Source organism: Trichosurus vulpecula, chromosome 9 (genome assembly GCF_011100635.1).
Source record: "Trichosurus vulpecula isolate mTriVul1 chromosome 9, mTriVul1.pri, whole genome shotgun sequence".
NCBI lineage: Eukaryota > Metazoa > Chordata > Mammalia > Diprotodontia > Phalangeridae > Trichosurus > Trichosurus vulpecula.
Window position 1 is genome coordinate 40,729,910 of NC_050581.1, and position 11,561 is coordinate 40,741,470.

Sequence of the window (11,561 nt, forward strand, 5' to 3'; positions counted from 1 at the left end):
TACATTGCTAATATTGGCCATTGTATTAAATACTGTTTTGTGGTTATATTTGTATAAGTCCTACATGTGCTAATTATCAGATAGTTAATACTGGTGATTTTTGTGGATTTATTTTATATCCCTCTACTTTACTGATGTTATTAATTATTGATTAACTTTTTCATCCTCTGGAATTTTCTAAGCAAGCCATTATAGCATCTACAAATAAAGACAATTTCAGTTCCTCTTAACCTCTACTAATTCCCAAAATTTATTTTTATTATCTTATTGCTATAGCTATTTTTCCAACACTATACCAAATAACAGAGGAGACAATGAGCTTCCTTGCTTCACTCCTGATCTTTCTGAAAAAGTTTCTAATGTTTCTCCATGGCAAATAATGCTACTTCTTAACTTTAGATAGATACTTTTGATTATATGAAAGAAAGACCTTTTTTACTCCAACATTTTTAGTGCTATTAACATCAATGAATGCTATATTTTGTCAAAGGTCTTTTCTACATCTCTTGATATGACTTTTCTTATTAATATGATTTGTTATATTTATTATTTTTCTATGGCTGGGGTGTATGGGGTGTTCAGGGAGGACTAGCACCTCTGGTGTGAGGGCTTGCCAAGCCCCCCTATTCAGGGCTGCTTATCCACATTTGGTGTCTGCCTTCACCCAACTCTTACCTGTGGCTCCAAGAAGCTGTAGCATACTCAGTGGCCACACCTCAGTAAACTGTCTTGGTAGAAGGGCTAAACCAGGGTGAGGGTAAACAACAGGCCTCAAACCTGTTGATGAGTTAGGGGGATATCTACCCCAAGCATGTGAAGACTTTCCCTGTTGAAATGGATGGATGAGAATAATTTGTTCCACTAGCTATGTAGGCAGCTGAAACAGGGTCTGTGGAGCCCTTAGAGCATGATCAGGCATCAAAGACACCAAGGTCATCAACCGCATCCTGGGCCATTATAGTGTTAATGTGATTAAAGATATTCCTAGGAGCAGCTAGTGAGTAGAGCACCAGCCCTGGAGTTAGGAGGACTTGAGTTCAAATTCAGACTCAGACACTTGACACACTTCCTAGCTGTGTGACCTTGGGCAAGTCACTTAACCCCAATGCCCTGCCTTCCCCCCTCAAAAAAATAAAAGATCTTTCTCTATCATTCATCCCTTTAATAGGTCTCAGGTAGAGCTAGTTAAAGGAAGCTTGATTAGGGGAGACTTGTTTGTAGGAAGGCCAACACCCTTTTGCTCACTAGGTCATGAGAGGTGTGAAGCCCTCAGGCCCTAAAAAGGGTATATATACCCTGAGAGTAGCTGTTAAGCTCAGAGACAGAGAACTGCTAGGACTCTCAGAACTGTAGAGGAGAGGAGGCAGGCAAGTAGACAGCTAGGATTTGTGAGTGAGTCTTTACAGGGAGGTCCTAACAGAGGGGAAGGTTACAGGATGGCTTGGCTCCCTGCTGCAATATTGTGTTTTAATTTCCTTGCTGTTACAGTGAAGTAGACCTGCTGGTTTTGGGATACAATTGCTGCTATGTTGAATTGCAATTATTGGTTTTGGGATTTGATCCTCTGGTGTCTAAACAAATGTTTTACTTCTTCTACCTTCTATATGGAGAGTCTCTCATATTCCGCAATACAGAATTATACAGGTATATTCATGGTCACCATCAATATTGTGAATCTTGCCTTACTGATACAGCCATCACCTGTCTTGACCTTTGCCCTGGCACTGGACTTCAGTGACTTAAGAAAAGAGAGTGAGGCAGACAACTTTATGGAACTCTGCCTCACTTAAATCCAATTCATGCAAAAGTCAAGACATCACCTGTGATGTTATTGGTCCTTTTCTAATCTGAAGGACTGTTTTAACAATCTGGCTAGCAGCTTCTGTGGGGGTATAAGATTCACCCACAGCCAACACCCAGAAAGCTGCCAACTGCACAGCTTCTTTTGATCTGCTTAATTAAGGAAAGCAAGGTGAAGGGGTTGACAAGCTTACTTTTAACTCAGCATACCAATATCATTTAGTTAGTTCAGGGGGAAAAGCCAGCACCCTGAACTTCAAAACAAAATGCAAACAAATTACAAACATCAACAGACAGACTTGGTCTGATTCAAATCCCAACACATAGTTACCAGAGTTCAACAAAGTCTCAGCATCCGGGTTTACAAGCTGGAGAGCTCCTTAGCTACAGCTGCCCAGAATCTCCTCATCAACACCATCTCCAGAGCCCCGCACAAACATCTCTGTCCTCCCTTCAGACATCATCTGAATCACCAGAGCTCAGGCTCTGGTGATTGGTTCTTGAGTTGGCCCCTCCCCTTAGGACCCTGAGAGGTTCATATCCACATGCATTACGTTAACACCTAATGGGGTTTGGGCCTGGGGCTTAGCACCTAGTAAAGCTCACTGAGATAAATTGAGTCGCTCAAAGTAAACAAAGGCCATTCTGGTTACAAGGACAAACAACAACAACACTTTAATATACCCTGTTATAATCTCTTTGCTGATTGTTTTTCATTTTTTGTTCTCAGAGAAGACCAATGACATCAGGAAGGTGATGTCTTGACTTGCAAGAAAATTGGATTAAAGTGAGGCAGAGCTGCGCAAAGTCATTAGCCTCATTCTCTCCTCCAGAGTCATCAGAGTCCAGTGGCAAGACATAGGTTAGGAACACTGGCGATGACCCCAGATGTAGTGGGAGACCTTGACCTTCTTAAACTAAAGTCTTTCCTAGGTGTCATTTTCTAAAGTCAAGAAGACCTGGCTTCAAGATCCATCTCTTACACATACTAATGTTGGGACCCTGGGCAAGTTATATAACCTCTCATTGCGCTATGCAACTTTAAAACTATAAAGTGCACCAGATGTGCACGATACACTAGTTGCATTGATAGAGGGAATTTCCTTACCCAGGAGTTTCCTAAATCAATGAAATACCAGTTCTAGTCCCAATACCCCATAATCAGTAGGCATTTCTTTAGGTCTTACTAGGAAGAAGCCACTGTATGAAATGGTAAGGTAGAAGACATGGCGGCAGAGGTTGTAATCCCTGCTGTCCAGGAGCTAACAGCTTAGCTGTAGAGATAGGAATTATAGTGTAAAGAGAGAAGTTAGAATATAAAGTAGTACATGATAAGTGACAACGAATTGGGAAAGATTGTAAATTCAGGAGGCACCTATGTGGTACAGTGACCCTAGAATCAGGAAGACCTGAGTTCAAATCCAGCCTCAGACATTAACTAGCTGTTTTGTTGATATTTTATTTAGCATTGTACATCAATATTCACTAGTAAATTTTGTCTATGTCTTCTTTCTCTGATTTGTCTTTCCCTGGTTTGTGTATCAGGACCGTATTTGCCTCATAGAAGTTTGGTATGCTTATAATACTCAATCACAGACCCTAGCAAAATGTGTCTGATATATGTGTATTTGCAATAGAACCAACTTCTGTTTTAGTTATGTTTTTGCAAATGACAGGAAAATTTTGCCAAGCCACTAGATATTTGGATTCCCCTAAAGGACAGATAGATAGATAGATAGATAGATAGATAGATAGATAGATAGATAGATAGATAATACATGTACACATACACACATATGTACATACACACATATGTATGCATGTATATTCATACATGTGTGTATGTGTACATACATATATAAACATATATAATCTAAAATATTCTAATTCTTCTCCCCATACATTCATAATAAAGGAATACTAGTTGACAATCCTGACAAATCAAATCCTGACAATCTAGCCTCATTTAAATCAAGATAAAGCCTCTTCTCAATTGAGTGATTGAGGAAGGCATGTAAAATACATACAAATTTTAAGAAATTCTAGTTGAACAAAAGTAAATGAGAATTAACTCATTTTTATTAGAGTGGACCTAAATGAAGTATACTGGTCAAAAAGAATAGGGGTGTGTGTGTGTGTGTCTGTGTGTGTGTGTGTGTGTGTGTGTTAAAGTCGATAGATAAAACCTATTTAAGATTGGGAAACAATACAATAAATAATAAAAATAACTGACATTTATTTGGTACTTTTAAAAGCACTTTCCATACATTATCTCATTTTAACCCCCTGAGAATGCAGGGAGGTAATTATTACAGACAATATTATCTTCTTTTTAGGATGAATAAACTGAGACCCAGAGAGACTGCCTTGCCCACAGTGAACCCAGCTAGTAAATATCAAAGGCAGAATTTGAACTCAAGGCTTCCTAACTTTAGGTCCAGCACTCTGTCTACTACATGCTGGTCTACTACGTGCTGTTGCCTTCATTGAAATCCTTCAAAAGGACAAAGAGTGGTGGAGGAGGGGTGAGTGGGCACAAGACGGGGAGAACAGAAGCCTTGTTTTCTAATTTCTAGCATACTTGTAAAGATCATTAATGCTTGAGAGAGCCACTACAGTCTGAGTGCCAGAAACAAAGGTCTGGCCTGTCTTTGTGAGGGTTTAGGTTTAGTAACAATATAATTAAAAACAAACATTACAAGACATACATGAATATGAGGGAAGTGCAGCATTCCTTCTCATATTGTTCGCATGAAAGGCAATCTGTCTAGGACAACAGCAGTTCAGCTTTCAAGACCCAACTGAACAAAGAACAAGGGAGCCCTGATTTACAGCAGCCTAAGGCTCCAGATTCTTGACACTGTGTTGTATACAAACAGCTAGAAACAGTGAGCAATATATATGTTCATGCACACATATACACATATGTATGTGTACACAAATACATTTAAACTCTGAAGCTATGTTTTTAAATATTTAAACTCTAAGCAAAACATCAATAGAAGAAAATTAATTGATATGTAAAATGAGGAATGAAATCATACCCAAAGTCCTAAACATTATTCTGTACATTTTAACAAAGTAGAACCAAAGAAATGAACAAACAAAAATGTTCCTTTTCTGATACCGTTTGAAGTTCTGATGGCTTAACACTCTGCAAAGCTCTTTGCCACTTTTATTCCATTGAAAATCCCTACTCAGTCTCAAAACAATGACCACTCAATATAGCTAATCCTTTTGTCTTATGTGGTTCAAAATCCAAGCAATGCTTACAAGCAATTAAGAAAGAGTAACATTGATACAAAGGTGTGTTTGCAATTCTTTGTACTATTAAGTGACTTAACCTAGTCCTGAGAGCTGTTCAGAAAGAGCATGTTTCACAATACCAATTTCTGTTTAGTTAAAATTAAATATTATGCCATAATTGAGGAATGCCTACCCAGCCACTGCCTCCAGTACAATTAGTAGGCCAAACTAGAAAACAATGGACCATTTGATTGTAATGAAATGCTGAAATCACTTTATACATTTGAACTTCCAATGTTCAAGCTGTACTTCTATATTTTTCATCACAATTCTAGAGTGCTTCCTTCACATGCCAGAAGTTCAAACTGCTCCGCGGATAGAGACAAAATCCTGGGGATAGGTATGATGGTAAGAAAAGAAGATAATCAATCCCAATTTAAATACAATTTAATTAAATTTTACACATATTTTTTGATACCTACTGTGTTAAGGAAAGTATCTTCATAAGTTTTTACGTGAGAAGAGAGTTAATAGAACGTGCTCTTTTCATGTATTATTCATAATACTAACTGCAAACTTCAACCAAACTCCATTTATCTGATTCAAAAGAACTAAGTGAGACCAATTAGCTGGCTATTACAATAGTCTAGGTATAAAGTGATGAGGGCCTGTACCTGAGTGATTAGTGTCAGAAGAGAGAAGGGGACACATAAGAGAAATGTTAGAAATGCCAGGAATTGACAACTAATTGGATATAGGGAGGTGAGAGAAGATGAGGAGTCAAGGAAGACACCTAGGTTGAGAACCTGTGCAGCAGGGAGGGCAGTGATAGCCTCGATAGTAATAGGGAGGTTAGGAAGAAGTGTTTGGAAGAAAAAATGAGTTTAGTTCTGGAAATTGTGAATTTAAGATGTCTGCAGGACATCTAATTTGAGATTTCTAATAAGCAGTTGGAGATGTGAGGCTGGACAATTAAATCTAGGCATCATCTGTATAGAGATAATAATTGAAATCATGGGAGTTGGTGGAATCAGCATATGGAAGAAGAAGAGAAAAAGGCCCAGGATAGAGCAGGCATGATATGGATGAAGATCCTGCAAAGGAAACAATGAAGTAGTGGTCAGAAAGATAGGAGGAGAACCAAGAGAGAGCAGTGTCATGAAAACTAGTGAGAAAACAGTATCAAGAAAATAGTGATAGTGTCAAAGGCTGAAGAGAGATCAATAAGAAGGAAGATTGACAGAAGATCATTACATAAGGATCAAAGGGCCAATTGTATAGGAGTCTGTACTCGTTAGTGGAGATTGAATACTCAATGATGCATGCCTCAAGAGGGACAGGAGTTGGTGAGAGCCCAGATGGCTCTTCTGGCTTCCATTGTTAAGAGAAATGCATGATTCCAACCTCTCTTTAGGTCCATGAAGGAAGAAAAAGACTCTGGGAAGAAGCTAATGTGTAGAAACAGTACATCATATCCCCATCCCCAGCTTATTACATGAGAGACTTTGGGGAATTTCCCCTTTGGGTGAGATCTGGGACTCTCTTAATTAAGCTGAGTTTCCTGTCTCCCAATGGGAGAGCTCCTTCAGTCTGTATTACCTGGTATATATTCTCTTATGTATAGTTTCTCTGAAATCTTCTTTCCTATGGACTTGGATAAATGGGTCTCTTTGCTATTTGTTGTTTATGGAACTAGCATCTGGTGGAAAGGGAGTCAAGCTTTGGTATACCATATATTGCTTGGTACATTCCTCCATTAAACAATAGTAATCAGGAGTTGAGATTGAACCCAAAAATTACTTCCCCTAGACTAAATATATTTAAGGAACAGATAGATATAATTCTAGCCTAGTATCCTCTCTCTCTCTCTGAGGAGCAGAGAGTCATCCACCTCTGGCTCCAACTTCCTGTTTCCCCTCCTGGAAGGAATCAAAGTCTCCCTTAGTGAAGGAGGGGGGTGGAGATGGGACTCCTCCCCCAACTAGAGATGTCTATTCTTAATTCCCTTTAAGCTACCTCTAGACAGACCTATGTGAACATATATAATCTTATATCATTAAGGCAAGATTCATGACCTCGAGGATGACCATGAACATTCTTGAATAGTTCGGACTTGCAAAGTATGAAAAATTCTCTATGTAGAAGGCAGAAGAAGTATAACATTTGTTTAGACTCCAGAGGCTCAAATCCAAGAACCAATACCCCAAATTCGATATAGTAGCAATTATATTCCAAAACCAGTAAGCCCACCTGAATGTAGAAACAAGGAAATTATAACAGTATTGTAGCAAGGAACCAAGACATCCTGTAACCTTCCCCCCGCTAGGGCCTTCCTGTAAACAATCACTCATGAATTCTAACTCTTCATTCAACACTCTCTTCTGCAGCTCTGCTGACGCTAATTCTCTCAATGTCTGTCCTTCAGCACCCTCTTGATGTCTGCTGCCTCAATGTCTTCCTCTCAGTCCTGCTGCTCTCGGTTCTGCTGCTCTCAGTCCAGCTGCTCTCAGTTCTGTTCCTCTTCAATTCTCTTCCTCTTCAATTCTGCTCCTCTTCAATTCTGCGTCTCTCACACTCTGGGCTCTCCTTTTATACAGTCCTAGCTGGAATCTGATTGGCTAGAACTTAGGTCTCTGGTTGGCTGAATTCATGATTGACTAGAACTCAGTGCACATACAGAGTTTAACAACAAAAGAGAGGAGAGATATAGGATGATAGCCAACAGGAATGGATGGATCACATGAAGGTTTTTTGAGGATGAAAGAGGCATGGACATACTTGTAGGCAGTAAAGAAGTGACCAGTAGACAAGCAATAATTGAAGATTAGTGAGAAAGTAGGTACACTAGAGAAGGCGATCTGATGGAGAAAATGGGACGGGATGGAATCAGTTGAACACAAGTTTGCTTTGGCAAGGAGAAGAGTCACCTCTTCTTGTGAAACAAGAGTGAAGGAGAATAGAGTGGCAGAAGGCATCTGAGTGGCGTAAGACAAAGAAGAGGGGAAAGGAGTTCTCAACACCCTTACTGATTTTCAATGAAATATAGGGTGTCTCAAAAGACTTGGTGTAGTATTAAGCCTCTTTTTCAAAGCTTAAAATTGCATTAAGATTTTCATGCACAAAACTGTCATGGTTATATTTGTAGGCTCTAAGGAAGCCACCAGGATACAGGTAGCAATTGAAGATTAGTGAAAAAGTAGGGATGAGAAAGGGGGAAATTTGTTGGAGAAAACAGGATGGAATGGGATCACTTGTACATGTAGAGGGGTTTGCCTTGGCATGAAGAAGGCCCACCTCTTCATGTGAGATGAGGGTGGAGGAGACAGTGGCAGAAGGCATCTGAGTAGTGAGATGAGGAACAGTGGAGAAGAGGGAGCTCATGACATATAGCCTCATTTTTTTTTAATTTTTTATTAATTTATTTATTTTTAGTTTTCGACATTGACTTCCACAAGATTTTGAGTTCCAAATTTTCTCCCTATCTCTCCCTTCCCCCCACCCCAAGATGGCATACATTCTGATTATTCTTCCCCCAATCTGCCCTCCCTTCTATCACCCCCCTATACCCTTTATCCCCTTCCCCTTCTACTTTCCTGTAGTGCAAGATAGATTTCTATACTCCTTTGCCTATATATCTTATTTCCCAGCAGCATGTAAAAAGAATTTTTAACATTCGTTTTTAAAACTTTGAGTTCTGAATTCTCTGCCTTCTTTCCTCCCCACCCACCCTCATCGAGAACTCATTTTTTTGCACGGAAATATAAGACAAAGTTCTCAGCTGAAAGGGTGGAAGAAAGGGAGCTACGAGAGGCTTAAAGAAGGATGAAAATGTTTGGGAAAAGCCACTATGGTAATCAATCAATTAGAGAGGTATAGAAGGATTGATTGCCTTAGTGAGAGACCAGTTGAGATTGTGAAAGAAAAAATTGTAGTGAACCCAGTCAGCATGGTTTCCTGACTTTCTCCAGCTTCAGTCAGTAGCATGTGAGTAGACCGAAGGCAGCAGATGGTGAGATAATCCAAGACTAGGGTTTGGAAGGGCAAAATCTTCAATAAGATTAAGGGGCAAAGGACTCAAGAGAAGATAGTGTAGAGCTGAATTGGTTCTCAAAGGGAAATGAAGATAATGTAGCCAGTGTAGGGGCTAGGTGCTGGGAAAGAACTGAAATCCAGCAAAGGAGAAAGAGGAGTGATCTGACAGATAGGAGGAGAACCACAGTCATATTCCGAAAAGCTAGAGAGAAGAGAGTATCAATGAAAAGATGGTATCGAAAGCTATAGAGAGGCCAAGGAGAACAAAAATTGAGAAAAGACCAACGCATTTGGCTATTAAGAAATCATTGGCAACTTTGGAGGTAGCAGTTTCCATGGAATGATAAGGTAAGAAGTCAGATTGTAAGGAGTTAAGAAGAGAGTGAAAGGAGAGAAAGCAGAAGCACCTATTGTGTGCAGATGGCCTTTTCAAGTTTAGCCACAAAGGGCAGAAGAGACATAGGATGATAGTTAGGAGGGATGAGGTTTTTTGAAGATTGGGGAAGACATAGGCAACAAGGAAAGGAGTCAGTGGACAGGGAGAGACCAAAGATAAGTGATAGAGGGGGTGGAGCCAAGATGGCCGCATGAAGGCAGCATCTTACCGGAGCTCTCCAACAAGGTCTGTCGGATTCCTATGAAAAAGTGAGTTTGAGCAGATTTGAGAGAGTTAGAAACCAAGAGCAGTCTGAGCGGGGCAAATTTCCAAGCCGGGAGAGTCTTGAAGGCCAAAGTCATGAATCTGTAGGCTCAGAGAAGGCTTGACGTGGGGAGCTGCTCCAGACCAAAGCAGAAGCAGCTGGCCAGGAAATCCACATGGGAGACAGGCTGGGAGAAAGCTGGGTGCCCGAAACCTGTGGAGATCCCCAGGCCTCCCAACACAGGATGGAAGCAAGGAGAGGCAGTGCAATGCCACCGGCTGGGAAAACACCTACTCCTGAGGCTTGCAGCCAAAGGTATGAGACGCTTCTTGAACTTCTGGGAGACATAATCCCTCCCCCCTCACACAGAGAATTCCTAGGAAAAAAAAGAAAGCTGGAACAGAGGAGATAGAAGTGGGGCTTCAGTGGCAGAGTACCAGGGGGCAGAGCCAGCAGGGGTTGACACCAGACGTACTCTGGCTCCCCCAGGGGAAGTGCCAGACACCCAGCTCAAACGACAAATTGCTGAGACCATTGCTGAAGAGCAACAGTGCTGGAGAGCACCCCTAGGGAAAGAGACATCAGGGAGCCAGACCCCTCCCCCACACCTCAGGAAACTGAAGGAAAGCTGGGACAGAGAGCCCTGAGCCCCAAAGGCAGAAATTTGTTGTAAAGCCAGGAAAAAGCTAACCAACATGAAGAAGAACACAAAAAAACCGAGGACCATTGATTCTCTTTATGGAGACAGGCAGGATCAAAATACCAATTTGGAAGAGGACAGCAATGACACTATAGATACATCTGATTCCTCAAAAGGTAACGTGAACTGGTCTCCAGCCCAAAAAGCATTGCTGGAAGAGCTAAAGGAGGATTTTAAAACCAAATTAGGGAGCTAAAAGAAAATATGGAAAAAAAAATCCACTGATGAAATCAAGTCCCTAAAGAATAAGATTGGCAAAATGGCTACGGAGATTCAGAATCTAAAGAGAGAAAATGACACCCTGAGAGGTAAAACCAACCAATTGGAAAAGCAGACTCAAAAGCAAAATGAAAACGCTAACTCGTTAAAAATTAGAGTTGAGCAAGTGGAAGCAAATGAATCTAGGAGGCACCAAGGAGTAGTAAAACAAAATGTAAAGAATGAAAAAATAGAAAAAAAATGTGAAATGTCTAATTGGGAAAGCAACTGACCTGGAAAATAGATCCAGGAGAGACAATTTAAGAGTTATTGGTCTACCAGAAATCCACAATGAAAAAAAGAGCCTTGACAGTATCTTCGAAGAAATTATCAAAGACAATTGCCCAGAGGTCCTAGAACCAGAGGGCAAAATAGTCATTGAAAAAATTCACTGATCACCCCCTGAAAGAGATCCCAAACTGAAAACACCAAGAAATATTATAGCCAAATTTCAGAACTACAAAGTCAAGGAGAAAATACTGCAAGCAGCTAAAAAGAAACAATTCAAATATCATGGAACTACAGTCAGGATCACGCAGGATCTCTCAGCTTCCACATTAAAAGACAGGAGAAATTGGAATATGATATTCTGAAGGGCAAAGGAGCTGGGACAACAACCAAGGATAAACTACCCAGCAAAACTAAGCATAATTTTTCAGGCAAGGAGATGGATATTCAACGAAATAAGGGAATTCCAGACCTTCCTGATGAAAAGCCCAGAACTCAATGGAAAATTTGATCTCCAAATACAAAACTCAAGAGAGACATAAAAAGGTAAATGGGGGAAAACCCCCCACAAACCTTATTAATCAATAAGCAAAATTATTTGCATCTTTATATAGGATTATATCATCTTATGTATGTTTTATATATATATACATATA